The sequence below is a fragment of the Myotis brandtii genome, unplaced genomic scaffold (genome assembly GCF_000412655.1).
Source record: "Myotis brandtii unplaced genomic scaffold, ASM41265v1 scaffold358, whole genome shotgun sequence".
NCBI classification, from domain to species: Eukaryota; Metazoa; Chordata; class Mammalia; order Chiroptera; family Vespertilionidae; genus Myotis; species Myotis brandtii.
The window spans coordinates 2353559-2365499 of NW_005363772.1; positions in this window are offsets into that span (position 1 = coordinate 2353559).

Sequence of the window (11941 nt, forward strand, 5' to 3'; positions counted from 1 at the left end):
TAACAAAGAATCAGAATTTCTGGAGGATGAGGCCCAGAAATCAGGATTTTAAAAAGAATCCCAGGTGATTCTAATGTGCAGCCAAGGTTGAGAACCACTGCTTTAGTCCATGGGCTGATGCTCTGTCCACTTTTTAATTTTAAAGCAAGAATGACTGATTCACTCTTTATGAGCTATAAAACTCCATCTTCGGTTTATGAAAAAAGGTAATATTTTATTGTATTATTTTATTTCTAAAAAAGCAACTACTTAAGTTTTCCAATAAATCTGTAATTTAAAAAATTAAATAGAAGAAATTTATAGCTTAGAAATAAAAGAGCAGGTTTTTTTCTTAGTATTTTAAATTTTTATATACATTTAGCATTTGAAACGGAAGCTGGAAATTTTGATCTTATGGCTGGGTGGCCAATCATCCAGGTTGCCTGGGATGACCCCAGGCCAGTGGCAGTTTCAGTGGCACTGAAAGTCCCACGTCCTGGGGGACACCCCTCAGTCAGAGACAAACCAGGATGGCTTGTCACCCTATACACTGTTCAGTCAGATAAGCCACATTTACCAGGCAACTAATGCTCATGATGCTGGTGGTATTTTCCAGGGAGTGAACAACAGTTTAAACAAATCAAACCTTTGCCTCCTTTATAGTCTAATTTCTGTCAAGTTTAACAATAGGCTTTTATGGTCATCCTGGATCATTCTGGGAGATGTTTTGGGCCTTTACATTTTTTTTTTACAAGAATATGAAAAATGTTTAATTACCCAAAATGTTTTATGCAAGTTGATGCATGCATAAAATAGCAATATGATAAATTTTCAAAAGTTTTGTTTTGCACTGCCCTTTTGTTTCTGACTACTGTTAGTTCCGAACTGAGCCAAAGCCTAAACAATTCTAAACTTTATGTCTTTAACGTGTGATTATTTTCCCCCAAACCTTTAGCACTGCCGTCTTGACTAAAGCTGACATTTTCCTACTAATGCATCCCATAAGAGGCAAAAAAAGAGTGTTCTGTTGGTAGTACTATAACTGAAAAACACCTGCCATCCTTTGCCTATCCTATCTAATAAAAGCATAATATGCAAATTGACAGAACGGCAGAACGGCAGACCGACCAGTTGCTATGATGCGCACTGACCACCAGGAGCAGATGCTCAATGCAGGAGCTGCCCGCTGGTGGTCAGTGTGCTCCCACAGGGGAGCGCCGCTCAGCTAGAAGCTGGGCTCATGCCTGGTGAGCCCTGTGGCTGTTGCGGAAGCCTCACCTGCCTCTGAGGCAGCACTAAGGAGCAGTGAGCTGGGCTCGCAGCGACAGTGGTGGGAGTCTCTCCCGCCTCCTCTGCAGGCAGGCAGTAAGGAGCAAGGAGTCCTGGACTGCAAGAGGGATGTCCGACTGCCAGCTTAGGCCCGCTCCCCAGCAGTTGGACATCCCCCAAGAGTCCCAGAGTATGAGAGGGTGCAGGCTGGACCACCCAGTGCATGAATCTTGTGCACCGGGCCTCTAGTCAGTAGATAATAACCTACTCCTGGAAGGCTATCTCCCTCTTTCACTTATTTTGACAAACTTTGCCAGCAGCCTTTCCTCAAACTGACCTTACCTCGGTTGTAATTCTGAAAAATCACACCAGCTACCACCATGGAATGTTATATAACTACTAGAGGCCCGGTGCACGAAATTCATGAATGGGTAGGGTCCCTGGTCAGCTATCAGGGCCAATCAGGGCCTTCTGGCTGCTGGCTGGGGCCTCCCTTCCCTGGCTGCCAGCTGCCAGCCTGGGCCTTCCTTCATTCTGCACCACCCCCTGGTGGTCAGCACATGTCATAGCAAGCGATCAAACTCGGTCTCCCGGTCGACTCCTGAGGGGACACTTTGCATATTAGCGATATATATATACTAGAGGCTATGATGCGCACTGACCACCAGGAGCAGATGCTCAATGCAGGAGCTGCCCTCTGGTGGTCAGTGTGCTCCCACAGGGGAGCGCCGCTCAGCTAGAAGCTGGGCTCATGCCTGGTGAGCCCTGTGGCTGTTGCGGAAGCCTCACCTGCCTCTGAGGCAGCACTAAGGAGCAGTGAGCTGGGCTCGCAGCGACAGTGGTGGGAGTCTCTCCCGCCTCCTCTGCAGGCAGGCAGTAAGGAGCAAGGAGTCCTGGACTGCGAGAGCCCCAGACTGCGAGGGGGATGTCTGCCTGCCGGCTTAGGCCTGATTCCTCCAGCAGTCAGACATCCCTTGAGGTGTCCCAGACTGTGAGAGGGCGCAGGCCAGGCTGAGGAACCCCCCACCACCACCCAGTGCATGAATCTTGTGCACCGGGCCTCTAGTCAGTAGATAATAACCTACTCCTGAAAGGCTATCTCCCTCTTTCACTTATTTTGACAAACTTTGCCAGCAGCCTTTCCTCAAACTGACCTTACCTCGGTTGTAATTCTGAAAAATCACACCAGCTACCACCATGGAATGTTATATAACTACTAGAGGCCCGGTGCACGAAATTCATGAATGGGTAGGGTCCCTGGTCAGCTATCAGGGCCAATCAGGGCCTTCTGGCTGCTGGCTGGGGCCTCCCTTCCCTGGCTGCCAGCTGCCAGCCTGGGCCTTCCTTCATTCTGCACCACCCCCTGGTGGTCAGCACATGTCATAGCAAGCGATCAAACTCGGTCTCCCGGTCGACTCCTGAGGGGACACTTTGCATATTAGCGATATATATATATTAGAGGCCCAGTGCATGAAATTTGTGCAAGCGTAGGCCTTCCTTCCCCTGACTGCCAGCGCTGGCTTCCCTCTGGCACTTGGGACCTGGGCTTCGCTGCAGCACCTGGGACCAGGGGTTCCCTCTGGCCACCGGCAGGCACCCAGGACCTGGGCTTCCCTCACAGCCCTGGCTTCGTCAGGAAGGATGTCCGGAAGGACATCCAGTCTAATTAGCATATTACGCTTTTATTATTATACTAGTAAACTAGAGGCCTGATGCATGAAATCCGTGCAAGAATAGGCCTTCCTAACCTGGCTGCTGGCACTGGCTTCCCTCTGGCACCCGGGACCTGGGCTTCCCTTGCAGCCCCGGCTTTGTCCGGAAGGTTGTCCAGAAGGACATCTGGAAGGACATCTGGTCTAATTAGCATATTACGCTTTTATTATTGTAGATGGCCTAATTAGAAAGAGCAGTCTTTGGGGTCAGAAAGGCTTGCGTGTGAATCTTGGTACCACCACCTTACTGGCTGTGACTATACAGAAGTTAAGAAATTTCTCTGAGCCTTGGTCTCTTAAATGGTCAATACCTGTCTACAGGAGAGGTGTGAATGTTTAATATACCAGTACAATTGACTGAGAGAAATGCTAATCTGTGTTGATAAATATTAGCCTCAGCTTCTTCTTTCCAGGATTAACCAGAATGTAATTCTTCCAAGGAGAGAAGTCAGGGAATGAAAACCACATCTAGACACACATCCTTTCCTTCATTTTCCTAATAAAACTAACACAGAGTCTCAAATGTGTAATTCCTTTATATACTGTATCTTTTTGAACATTGTAGTAACAAATCACTTAGAATAAAGGAATGTAGCATTACTCTTCTAAATAGGATCATTCAGTGCAATCAAAATCACAGGTGGAATTACTTTATAATTACCTTTCTAAATTGATGATTCATTTTAACACCTATTTTTGGCTCATGAAAATGTTGTCATAAAGCTATAGTTACTACCGTTAGAAAACTGACCAAATCAAACAGTAAATAATACTTTGTCCTTGGACTATTTAGATTTTCTCTTTAACTTGCCCAGATGATTTTCAGTTTCCAGTGCTATTTCAGGTTTCTAGTATATAAATATCTCTCTTTTAAAGTAACTATTAGTTATTTTTAAGCCCCAATTCACTATTTATAATTTTACTTTTTCTTATTACACAAAAATGACTCTTTCCTCTCTTTCAGACCACCCCCCAGACACTACCCACAATCAAGTCAGTACACTTTAATCAGAAAAAAGTCAAGCCACTCCAAAACAGTCAACATTTTTATGTTTCTTCTAATTCTTTTTCCATAGATAGATGGATGGATGGGAAGATAGATGATAGATGATAAATAGATATAGTAGTCCACCAGGGATATGTTCAAAGATCCCCAGAGGATGCCTAAAACCATGGATAGTACTGAGCCCTACCCATATTGTGTTTTTCCCTATACCTATATACCTATGATAAAGTTTATAAACTAGGCCCAGTATGAGATTAACAGTAACTAAAAATAGGACAATTACAACAATAATCTGTAATAAAAATTTGGCAAATGTTCTCTCTCCCTCTCCCAAAATATCTTATTGTACTGTATTCACCCTTCTTGTGATAATTTGAGATGATAAATTGCCTTAAGTCGAGAACTTTGACCTTTTCACATAAAGGAAGCACTTACCAGCTTCTCTTTGGCATATCCAAATTGCTGGCATGACTACTCTTGTGCTTTGGGGTCATTAGTAAGTAAAATAAGGGTTGCTTGAACACAAGCACTGGGAAACCACACTATCTGATAACCGAGAAGGCTGTTAAGTGAATAACTGGCTGAGAGTATATGAATAACTGGCTGAGAGTATACAGCGTGGATATGCTGGTTAGAGGATGATTCATGTTCAGGGGCAGGATGGAGGGGACTTGTGAGATTTCATCACGCTACTCAGAATGGCCCATAATTTAAAACTCTTGGTAAGATATTATATTTTAACTTAAGATACGTGAGGGTATATACATTCATCCTGCAAAAGTTCCAAGGCCCTTCTTTTGATATTAGTCAGCTAATTAGGGTTTTGTATCTTTCTTATTTTTATTTATTTATTTTTTGGCATGAGCTACACCTGTGTTTCTGTTCCTGTTTCTTTAAATTGCAGCATAAGACAATGAGAAGGCAGAATCTTAAATTTTTTTTTTACAAGTTTCCCCCAACTTTTTGGTTCATCTTTCCCATACTTATTTGATTTGTTAACATTTTCCGCCACTCACTCTTAAGTCTTTCCGAAGTATTCAACTTAGTTTTTATAGATACAGCTCTCTTTCACACTCATTTTTATTAGCGTACCTAATATTTAGTTAAATATTCTAACTAATAAAAATACAAGTAAGTAATATAATATTAAGTCAATGGAGTTTGATGTTGAATTGCGAAAAGTAAAGAATAAAAAATGACTCCCTGTTGTCTACCTTGGCTGAATAAAAGATACTGATAGCACTAACTGAAACAGGAAACACAGGAGGAGATATAGGTTTGGCGGATAATAGAATACAGTTATTTTTGGATGTGCTGAGTTTCCTGGTGTGAACCATTTTAAGGTGACTATGATGCAGTTGGAAATGTTATTCTGGTTTTCAGTGAGAGATCTTGGTGAGTGATACTAACTTGAAGTCATTCATGTAGAAATAACTAATGAAGCCACAATAATGGATAGGTTTGGGCAGAGAGGGTATGGGGATATGGCAGGTTGGTCAGAGTAATACACAATCAGATATGAGGCAAAATCCAAGATACAAGAAGAGCCAGCTGGGGCGTGTCCCAAGAGGTAGGTACAGGTTTAGATAATTAGGTCAGTTCTACCTGTGTCTTGTCTATTATCTTGGCTCAGCCTCCCAAGCCCAAGGCAACTTTTTTTTTTTCTTCACTCCAGGGGCATCTTAAAGCTCTCCACCTAGGGATAGAGGAGACTCAGAGTAGTTTGAAAGGGAAGCAAGACTGAGGGGACTCTTCTCTATAAGAGAGAAGACTTGAACATGTTTTCAGGCTGAGGGAAGGGAACAAATAAAAAAAGAATGTTTAAAACAAATTAGAAATCAAAAGTGTTTGTTTTTTTCTGTAAAATGAGATGGTAGGTGATTTTTGTGTTCATCTTTCTGTATCTTCCAAGTTTTCTACATTGAGTGTATAAATACTGGACTCAGAAAAAAAACTATTTCTCCGGTATGAAATATAAGATTGGGGATAGTCTATAAAACAATGTTACAGGAAGAGTGGAATGAGTGGTATCAAGAAACAGATAGAGAAGAGCGCCTGGGAACGGGAATAGGCACTTCTCCCATTGAGAGAAGCAAGACAAGAGAACGACTGAAGGTTCAGAGAAATTTTAAACTGAAGGCAAGGACTTGAGGAAAATCACATCATTTGGCTTCTGTATTTTTAAAGTAAATTAAGAGGCAAGGTAGTTTGCTAAAACTGAGGAGGAAAAATAGGACCAGAAATAGGAAAAGAGCGAGATGTTTTTAAAACTCAATATCAGGAACAGAATTGGATTTAATCTGAAATTGGTAAAAATATTTCCAAAAAGTTTGGAGGTCCAGCTGAAGGTAGGTCATATGTGTGTGTAGTGCAGCCAGTTAGTAAATTACCTCCCATGGTAAGAATAAACTGTTTGGTAACGGTGGCAGCAGTTAGAATTTGCCAGGCAGGTGTCAGAGAGTCAACAGGATGAGGAAATCTAAGGTAGCCCTCCCTCCCAGGAAACCTGCTTCTCTTCTTATCTATCTCAGGCAACTAAACCATGCCCTCCGTTGCTCCCTGCAAAAATCTTGAATCATCCTAGAGTCCTCTTTTTCGTGAACCCCCATCTAAACAATCCCCAAGTTCTGCCCATTTTTTCTCCTAATGCTTCTCCCATGCTCATGCCAGCACATTAGTTGAGGTCACTATCATCCTCTTGCCCTAACTACTGCTTGGCCTCTAACAGCTCTCCCACATTCATTCCTGCCTCAAAAATTCCATCCTTTGCAGTCTTGGTCTTTAAAAAAAATCACATCAGGTATTATTCCACCGCCCCCCACCCTTTTTTAAAAAATCCTCACTGGGGGATATTTTTTTTCATTGATCCTTAGAGAGAGTGGAAGGGAGGGGTGGGGAGAGAGAAACATCAATGGGAGACACATCGACTGGTTGCCTCTCACACATGCCCTGACCAGGGCCAGGGATCAAACCTGCAACCGAAGTGCATGCCCTTCCTTGACTGGAAATTGAACCCAAGACCCTGCAGTCCACGGGCCGAGGCTCTAACCACTGAGTAAAACCAGCCAGGGCTGTTTCACTCTATTAAGACCTTTAAAATGCTTCTGGTTGATCTTAGGATAAGGACCAAAATTCTTAATATAACCCTTCAGGTCCTTATAATTTGGCCTGTGATATCTCCAGATTTACATGGCATAGTCCCTCTATTCTATGCTCTCTACTCTCTGGGCACATGGGCCTACTTTTTGCCCCTCAAAAACATGGAGATAATAAGTGACCAACAGAATTAATTAGGTGTCATGGACTTCAAAATAAAGAGAAAATAAATAAAATAAAATGACTCAGCATTGACCCAAAGTTGTTGAAAAGGTATTTAAACCAGAAATAAAACAGGTGATGTTTATATGTTGTTTGGCTTGCCCTTCGACCTTCCACCCTTGCTATTTAGGGATTTATGGGGAAGCTCAGATCTGTTTTAGGGAATACAACCCAGACCCTTCGCAGACACCGGACCCTTCAAGAGTTGTCTCTGAGCACTTTCCCTGAATATCCCAAAGGCACCTCAATCCCAGCTGCTCCCTCTTCCCTTGTACCCCATCCATCTCCATAAGCCACACCTGCACAGAGCAGAGTTGTCCTGGCTACTCCCACACCTGGCCCTACTGATGTGGCACTCCAGTTCTGTCAGCTTACCTAGGTTTGTCACCTGTCCCCAGTTTAATTCTCTTCTCCAATATCTCCTCCCTTCCATCCTCCTCTCAGATACTGGGGTGATCCTTCTAAAACATCAACTTGACCCCACCACTCTCAGGTTGTGAAAGAAAAAAAGAAGAGGAAGAAGTGGAATGAAAGGGGGGACATGCTGACACTGCTCCCTAAACTTGATACAAGGAGTGGGAAGGAAACAGGAATGACCTCTATTTGAAAGCATTGCAAGTCAAGTGGGGTTATCAGAGGAGAGCCAATCATTAGTCAGTTATACCTGCAGTTTTTCATTCAATTAATTAGAAAATATCATAAATCCAATATTTCTATATGTAAGTTGTGAAATGTTTGAGGCATTGAAGATTACACGTTCTAGTTAATACAAAAGGGCAAACCTTCTTTCTGAAATGAGGCACAATTCTCTGCAAGCTTAATTTACCTTCCACACAAAAATGTCAGAGAAAATTCTCAGACCTTTTGTTTTATGAGAATAGTATGACACATAGAATGATCATTGGAGAAAAAAAAATCCCTTGGAAATTGGTTGAAATCAGCAATGACTCCAACTGAGATCCAAACAATATGTACAATTGACCTTCTCACATTTCTCCACTTGGTAGGTGACTCAACCCTTGCTCAGCAGGGCCACAGGGACAAGTATTGCTGCCTCAAGGCCACCTTATACAAATTAAATATTCATAGTCCTCTTTTCTAGTGGGCAGAGAGCAGGAACGCACCACTTCTCAAACAGCAGGTTTGTTTAGCAAAGAGCCTTATTTCCATGGGGAGGAAGCCTCTTTCTGACTTCCATAGGAAATGCCAAAACACTTTTCAAAATGTTTGGAGAACATCCACTTAAGCTGTTGTTATTCCATAAGTGAATAGTGGTTTTCAACCAGCTTCTCAAATCATTGTCCCAAGCCTGATAAACGAAGACATTCAGAAGTTGTCTAGATCCTGAAGCTGCACATGTTATTTGTCTATACAAATGATCGCTTTCCCAGCCTGAGCCTAAACTGGGTTCAGACATTCTGGATTTGCACAAAGTGATATCCTGAATATGTATCTTTTGGAGAACTCAGAACAATCTTGATCAAGAAGCACATCTGCAGTAGAAGATAGGAATGATTCTGAATGCAGTTTGGTTGCGTCTTTTAGTCAGTCTCATCATACATAACTGGAGAGAGAGAGAGAGAGAGAGAGAGAGAGAGAGAGAGAGAGAGAGAGAGAGAACAGGGGTATTGTTTTGGTTCCTAAGACACCATTACTTAGATGGTCAAGCAGACACCCCTTCTCCCGCACTTCAGACCTCCATATCGCTTCAGTGGTACAAGAGAACTTTAAAGGGATCAACCAGTGTGAGATGGAGAAGTGGGAGCCACACTTGTCAGGAGTGGATTTGTCAGGACCATCCCTGTGGACTGTGAGCAATACTTGTGTGGAAGGTCACTTTGCAGGGAGAGGATATCTAAGACAATACCCAAGTTTCTGTGTTGGCCACCTAATAGGGGGTGGTGCCATTTCCTGAAATAGACAATAGAAGAGAAACAGATGCTGGCTGGGTTGGTTCTGGAGATGATGAGTTGGAGATGCCTGTGAAACTTCTCAGGGCAGGTGTCAAGGAGGCAGTTGAGAGTTTAGAGCAGTGATTCTCAACCTTCCTAATGCCACGACCCTTTAATACAGTTCCTCATGTTGTGGTGACCCCCAATTTCATTGTTACAAATTGAACATAATTAAAGCATAGTGATTAATCACAAAAACAATATGTAATTATATATGTGTTTTCCGTTAGGCAACCCCTGTGAAAGGGTTGTTCGACCTCCAAAGGGGTCGCGACCCACAGGTTGGGAACCGCTGGTTTAGAGGGAGTTTGGGGAGTAGCTATACATTTTGTGTCATCAGTTTAGAGATGTCAGTTAAGTAATGGCTGTTGAGATGGTTCAGAGTAAGCACATAAGAAGAGCACAAAAGACTGCAAAACCCTAGGATGATCTACCTTAAAAGGAGTATCTGAATAACAAGGTTAGCCTAGGGGTGTAAGGAGGAGGTTTAAATAAGTTGTTACCCAAAGAAATTACCCTGAGAACTTCATCTGCAGTCATTTTTTGGAACATTATATCACTTCTTTGCTTCTAGGCCTTCCCCTTCAGAGGAACGGACTACAGAGCATTAAATTTGAAACGGGACTTTCAATTAAAGAAAATAATGGTAAGGGCTTTGTTTTAAGGATATAAATTAGCAAGTAGTTAAGCCAGGGAATAACTGTCATTAGCTGAAGCATAGCAATGTAAATCCTGGAAACCTTTATTTCTTTTTGAAAAGTGGTTGTCCAGTAAGCCACCAATATCATAAACAATCATAATTGCTACTCACAAAGTGATTAATCTCTTTGTTTTCTCTCCAGTCACTTGAAACATTCTATAAAATGCCTTTGTTTTTTTGGATTAAAAAAAAAAAGTAGCATTTTAGCAGGGACTTTACAAGGGCTTTCATTTCGCAAGGTTTTAGAGTGTGGTAACACATTCTCAGACTCATAATTCAACATCAGCCTACTTTAAACCAGACATTTTTATGTAGGTTCAAAAGAGATGTAGGACTGTGAACTCTAACACCAAATTTTCAGAAAGCAATTCTTCCATTATCTAACTGGGGAAAAAAGAGACAGCTATCTCCTCTATAAAAGAGGTCCTATCTGAGAAAGAATGAGAATGACAGATTTGCCAAGCCCCACCATTTCTTTCTCTAGGAATAAACCAACCATTTAACATTTGTCCTTATGTGAGATGACCTGGAACTCTATGTCCAAATCCTACATTCTCCAATTGTCTTGTCTCAGGAGGAATCTTATCCATATATCTGTTCTTCAGGAGAGCTAGGATGGGATTCTGAAGAGGATGGTGCATGCAAACACAGTAGTATTTAGGGGTGGTTCATATACAGTTGACCCTTGAACAACCATGAGGTTAGGGGCACTGACTCTTAGTGCAGTCTAAAATCTGTGTGTGACTTTTGACTCCCCCCAAACTTAACTACTAATAGCCTACTGTTGACTGGAAGCCTCATGGATAACATAAACAGTTGATTCACATATATTTTGTATCTTATGTTGTTTCATATATATATATATATGTATATATATATGTATATATATATATATATATGTATATAATATATATATTACAACAAAATAAGCTGGAGAAAAGATGTTATTTAAAAAATCATAAGGAAGAAAAATACATTTGAAATATTTATTGAAAAACAATCCATATATAAGTGGACCTGTGCAGTTAAAACCCATATTGTTCAAGGGTCAACTGTACACTCCTCACAAAATTGAGTGGGTGGAAGACTACTGTGACTTCAAAGTTGGAGTCTCTGTATTTTGATTCCCAGAACCCCCAAGCCCTAGGAAGCTGAATGAGCAGTCACCACACCTGGCAATTGGTAGACCCCATTGCCTCTTTCCTTGTCTTTCCCTGGCTGGTTCTGATGGTCTTCCCACCTATATGTTTAATCTTGCCCTTCTCAGACAAGAATACAAGAAGATTTTAAAGAGCCTGGGGCCTTTGATCTCTTTGCAATCAGGAAAAGTCTAATATTAAATGTTCTGGAGCAAGTTCATTGACTTGTTTTAAACTAGAAAACACCTGGTTACTTGCCCTACATCAGGGTGTAAGGTCTCATGTGCTGGGTTTACACATTGCCTCCTAGTTTTTTGTGATATCTACATGGGCCTCCTGTACTTGCCTTGCCTTTGAGAGCTGTTAACCTCCTTTACCTTTGCTGATTCTACTATCTGAGAACTGAAGTTTTGCCATGAATTCCAATTCATGGCACATATCCCTGCTACTCTTACACAGGCCAACTGGATGCAGGTTGTCAATCTCTCTGAACCTGCATTGTGCGTGGACTTCTGTGGCTGACCATTTGCTGGAGGCTGCTGCAGCCCTGAAACTTGGGGCTTTCTGCCTCTCAGGGGTATCTATTCTTTCAGCCCTGAAATTAGTACAGGTCTCCTTGGGCCAGGCTTACATGACTAAGAGGGCCAATATCAGATTAATTACAAGATAGTGAAAACCTATTTGAAGAAATAATGACAGAAAACTTCCCCTACCTGGTGAAAGAAATAGACTTACAAGCCCAGGAAGCGCAGAGAACCCCAAACAAAAGGAATCCAAAGAGAACCACACCAAGACACATCATAATTAAAATGCCAAGAGCAAAAGACAAAGAGAGAATCTTAAAAGCAGCAAGAGAAAGACAGTCA